Genomic DNA, 6,000 nt, shown 5'->3' with positions numbered 1-6,000 from the left:
AAACATGAACCAATTAGGCTCAAAACGTTCGTCTCGCAATTTCCCACCAAACTGTGCAATTAGTTTTTCTTTTCGTCTACATTTAATGCTCCATGCACGGGCCGCAAACATTCGATATGACAAGTACTGTAGCAACTTTTTAGAAGTTAAGGTGAAACTAAACAAGGGCTTAGAAGAGCTGGAATATGTAGTGATTGCTACTGCATGTGGCGACACGACGTTGCTAGCATCTAGTAACGTGTACATTTAGCTGTCTAGCTCATGCCTCTATTATTGAGTTCCATTATATTTATGTTATCGTCTCTCTCACACACACACAATATATATATATATATATATATATATATATATATATATATATATATATATATATATATATATATATATATATATAGGAAGAGGCTATTCAGTAGCCGGCTACAAAATAAGTTATTCTGTAGTCACCTCCATTTATGATAATTTTATACATTAATTTACGATAATGTCAATACATATTTACGATAGTTGGGTTACTATAACACATGGGGATATTTACCATAACGTTATAGTAAATCACTTAATAAATTAACATAGTAATTATCGTAACTCAAAGTGGCTACAGAATAAGTTATTTTGTAGCCAGCTACAGGATAGTAGTATATATATATATATATATATATATATATATATATATATATATATATATATATATATATATATACATATATATATATATATATATATTGGCTCCAAAATAACTTATTCTATAGTCACTTTGAGTTACGATAATTACTATGTTAATTTACGAGATTATAGTAACTCCTTATTAAGTGGTTCATGTGTTATAGTAACTCAACTATCGTAAATATGTATTGATATTATCGTAAATTAGTATATAAAATTATCGTAAATGGAGGTGGCTATAGATTAACTTATTTTATAGCTGGCTACTGAATATACTCTTCATATATATATAACAACAGCGTATTACGCAACATGAGATTGTCGTCCTCATCATATATGTAGCACCCGGTTTTAAGGACAAAACCAGATACACACATATAGCTATAAATAAGGGTAATATCAATAGACAATGCTTAATATATAACATACTTAGAATAGAGAATATAACCTTAGATAGCAAACAGCGGAAAGACAACTCCGATCTTTGGGTGAAGACTCCAATTCCACAGAGATAATTGATTGGTTGATCACAAGCCTAATTCCTCCAAACTCTAGCAATCTGGTACCCATTCGGGATTTTTATCCAAATAATTGAAAAAGTAAAGCATGCGTAAGTACATGTCATACTCAACAAATATAACATGGGGTTCATAAGTCTTAAAAGGCTGACACTGGTTTAACTACGATTAGCTTTTAATGAGTCATGATTTTAGCAGTTGAGTAACAACAAGTTCATCACAAGCCCATAAACACATGATCAGGTAAACATGAATAATGAATAGCATAAACAGTAATCATTAATGAACATCTTCATCATCAGTATCATCTGTGTTCATCATCATTAACCATTAGTGATCATCTATTCCGTAAGGGTTCCACGGCCGTTCATGACCGTGAGCACGGGTGATATACCAGTTTTACACTTTGCAGAGGTTGTACACTTTCACTGTGAGCCATGATTTACCCTTTCGCCCGAGGTCGCGAGCCTCTTGACCCACTACCAAGGAAGGTCGGCAGGGTTCACTATAAAGCCTTTCAAAGGTTCGTATAACAAGTTAGGGCCATTAGATTCACTCGGTAAACATATATAGAGCCCCCCCTTCCTAATGGCATAATGACGCGCTACCTATACTCAAGGGGACAGAGGCCGCACTATACCCGATTCATCAAGATATTCTTACGCCAATAAAGGTAACCACTAACAAGCTACAAAAGGTACTCGTACTGAGTTAAAGCCAAAGCCATGTAGCCCTCACAGCTGTACTATAAGTCCCGGATGATCACTTACAGATAAGTTCTTAGGGAGAGGAATCTAGAGCACCATAAAATAGCTCAATGCTCTAGCCCCCTTGTTCCATGTTGCTAAAAAGCATCTTTTAGTGTTTATTGCATATATCATTAGTCAAATTACAAGATCATGGCTTTAGTTGAGCACTAGCATCATACTACCCAATGCAATAACCCAAATGTATCAAGTTACAGGGTAACAAAGTACTAGGAAATCCTTAGTGATAGTCAAGGTAGACACATGCATATGAATTAAATGATTAAAGGTGTATAGAACAACAAGAAAGATCCCATGCTATACTTGCCTTAAACTTAGATCCTTCTTTAAGTCCAAAACTTCAAAGATTTGCTTTTTGATTCACCACGTATAACTCACCGACTGGACAAAAACATAAAGCACTACACAAGAATTCATGCAATCATACACGAAGCAAACAATAGATCTAAATTAGAACAGTACACCAAACATAAAATCAAGATGAAAAGTTTGTAAAACGAATCTACGTCTCACTACGAACACTCAGACGTGAAAAGCATGCTAATCGGAGCTTCAGTGAAAAAGATGCATCTACCGAAAGATTTGCTTCATACGTGGAAAATAAAACTATAGGCTTCATTTATTTTAACTATATAAAAGCTTATATAAATTGAATTAAATCAAACTTAGATTCAAATTATAAAACTAAAGTAAAACAAATCATATTTTATCTATAAAATCTAGTTGCATAATTATTATTCAAATTAGAGTTTAAACCACGAAATTCCAGAAATAGTGACATGGTAACCACTGTTACTAACGCGTAGATCTCGTTGCTATGAATCTAACGCAACTTGAATGGGCTAAAACGGAGTTAAAACGCAGAAGATATAAATTAGAGTTTAAAAGTTGAAAACATATCTAATAGTAGTATGAACATGTAGATTATGAAATTACGAACCTAACGCAAGTTGAACGGATCAAATCAGAGTTAAAACGGAGAAGTTATGGCTAAAACAAAATCAGCGGCAAATCTGTAAATAAGTGAAAACGTATTTTGAATCTAAACCGTAGAAACTACGCTTTCCAAAGAAGAAAACGTAATCTGTGATTATGCTTTGGACCGCGGGTTCGAAATCAGAAAAGTGAAGGGGCTCTTTAGCAAAATTTCCTACGAACCGGTACCTTCTAATCAGAGCCACAGATCTCCAGATGGACGGCCGAGAGTGAAAGGGGAAGATGGGGTCGCCGGCGTGAGGTTTCCAGGCGACGGTGCCATGGCCGGGTGACAGAGGAGGTCGCCAGCGTTTTTTAATAGGAGCCTACGGGACATGATAGCATGAAGAAAGGGCACCGTAAGATGGAGAAGACCACTGCGAACTCGAATCTGTGATCTATTGGCGGACAGAGACGACGGGCTGCAAGCTAGGGCAGCCGCGGAGCAACTGCTATGCGGCGCAAGACAGCTCAGAGGGAAAAGGGGGAAGAAAAGGGTCTTAGCATGCTCGAGGAGTACTCCTAAAGCTTGAGGATCTTCTTACCGTGACGGAGGGGCGTCCAATCGGCTCGGCAACGTCGGCTCTTCTCGGTGGAAACTCGACGGCGAAGCTGGGGCACGGGAAGGCGTGGCGGCTGCGCTAGGGCTCGGTGGGGAACAAAACGGGCGCGGAGGTCGCTATTTATGGGATGGATGAACTTGCGGCGCAAGGCAACGGCGGAGGACGGGGGGCAATGCGGACTCCCAGGCGACATCGGTGGAGTCCGAGCGGGTCACGAGGTAGAAGGAAGACCTGACGAGCGGAGCCGGACTGTCGGTGAGCACGGGAGCGGGTCGGTGCACTCGCTGGCCGGGCGACTGGGCTTGCTGCGGCAGAACTGCTGGCCAAACGTAGGGACGAGGAGCTAGGCCTGCGCGCGCGGCTGGGCTATGGGAAAAAGAGCGGCCAGCGCTGCTACTAGGCTGCAAGCGGGAGAAACGGGGTGGGACTGGGCCGAGAGAGTGAGGAGGGAGAGAGGACGGCTCGGCTGGGCCGGCTGGTCGCTGGGCTAGATAGGGGAGAGGAGTGTTTTTCCATTTTCCCATTTTTTTCCTATTTCATTTTCAAAACCAAATCAAATTCAAATATGGTTTAAAATACACTTTTTAATACAAATAAAAATGAGAAATTTTGATATGCTCCTAAAAAATAAATTTTACAACTTTAAAAATTCTTTTATTTTCAAATTTTCTTTTCTATTCTTTTCTTTTATTTCATAGCTATTTTTTTTATTTCATTTGCAAAAGAAATTTTGAATATTTCCAATTTGAATCAAATCCACACAATACAAAGAAGCAAATGCACCGGCATGTATGCACATCCATGTTGCTAGCTTATGAGGAATTTTAATTTAATGAAATTTTTTATTTTCCTATATTTCATGAGCACAAATTTCAGAAATAAATCATTTTATACCTATTTTGAAAATAGACAAATTTTAGTTGTGATAAAGATAACAGCGTGTTATGCGGCGTGTTACATTTTTTGTGCTACCGTCCTTTTGAGGAAAAACGTAGGATTCTTGAGATAAGCAAACGGAAATAAAAGATGTGTTTTTCAGCTTTTGAATTCTTAATTTAGAAGTAACTCAATGGACATTAATATCTCTCGGGGGCGTTTTGGATCACTTTATTTTAGAGGAATTGAAATCTACTTAATGAATTATGTTATTTGGCTTGTAATTTTAGATTCCATAATTTTTCAAAGTTCACATATAAACCTATCTCAAATTTATAGTGTGGGAGATGAAAATCGATTCTATAGATCACCATGCTATGTTTCTAATCTACAACTTATAGCACACTCTTCAACTCGTTTCCCTATAGTAGAAATGCAACATATAAGCATCTCTCTTGCATAGCTTACAATAATATACAAATATATTCTATATACAACCATATTAGCTTTATTAATACGTGTCTAAATTATAATTATTAAAATGAATTCAATTCCAAGGATCCAAACACAGAGCCTTAGATATCTTTAAGTCATAACATCTTTCGCTATATATCTAAGAAAAGCTAAAATAACTTATAATTTAGAATATAGCAGGGTATTGTAAAAATTGTATATCTAAAAATACAAGAACGATTTAAAATTTGAAATGGAGGGAGTACATAATAAACCAAGGTTATTCCAACAAAATAATTAAAGAAATATTTTAGCTTTTATATACGCACCATGGTTTGTCTCCGTGCCAACTGCCTAGACCAGATGATGTTGAAACTAATGAGGATCCCACAATGCCTACTAATTAACTAGTACTATTCCAAACAAACAGGTTACTGAATCGCCACCACACAAGATCCATGCGCCACGTAGGTATGAATCATCTGGAGAGTGGTCCAATCAATTCCAAGGTCCATGGTCCATGGAACAGGCTGCCCTGCCTCCCTAGTCCCTACCTGACTCAGCAAAAGGATGAGATCCTCACATCAGCCATTGATTTATTATACTCCATCCATCTGTCCATCCGTCCCTTTTTTTAGTGTCTAGATTTTCATGTTAAACAATTTTTTAAAATTTTAACTACATTTATAAAAACTACTAGTAACATTTATAAAAAAATATATATTATAGAAATGTATTTAATCATTGATCTCTAATAATAGTTTCTTCCTCCGTTCCATTTTATCTGGCGCAAGTTAGAATGACACGGTCTCCTAGATTACACTTTGACCATTCATTTGCTTTATATTATATTATTTATGCTTATAAACTTATAATCATTGGATAGTATAATTCCTTACAAATCTAATCATATAAAGTTTGCATTATAATAGTTAAAAATTATTAGCCTAATTATTGGTCAAAGTTTTTAAAGTTTGAATCTTGATATGTGTGTGCGCCAGATAAAATGGACCGGAGGGAGTACTACGCATCATAAATATTAGTAATGCCTTGTATATATCTGGTTAAAGTTAACACAAAGTTTGTTAAGTGACGGGTCCTGCATGACCCGAGCGCACGACCCGTCTTCCTCCTCACGCCGCGGTCTCTTCCCCGCTTCTTCTTCTTCCGTGCGCCTTTCCTCCG

The sequence above is a fragment of the Miscanthus floridulus genome, chromosome 10, assembly GCF_019320115.1.
Source record: "Miscanthus floridulus cultivar M001 chromosome 10, ASM1932011v1, whole genome shotgun sequence".
Lineage (NCBI taxonomy): Eukaryota > Viridiplantae > Streptophyta > Magnoliopsida > Poales > Poaceae > Miscanthus > Miscanthus floridulus.
Note: the sequence above shows the minus strand (reverse complement) of the source record.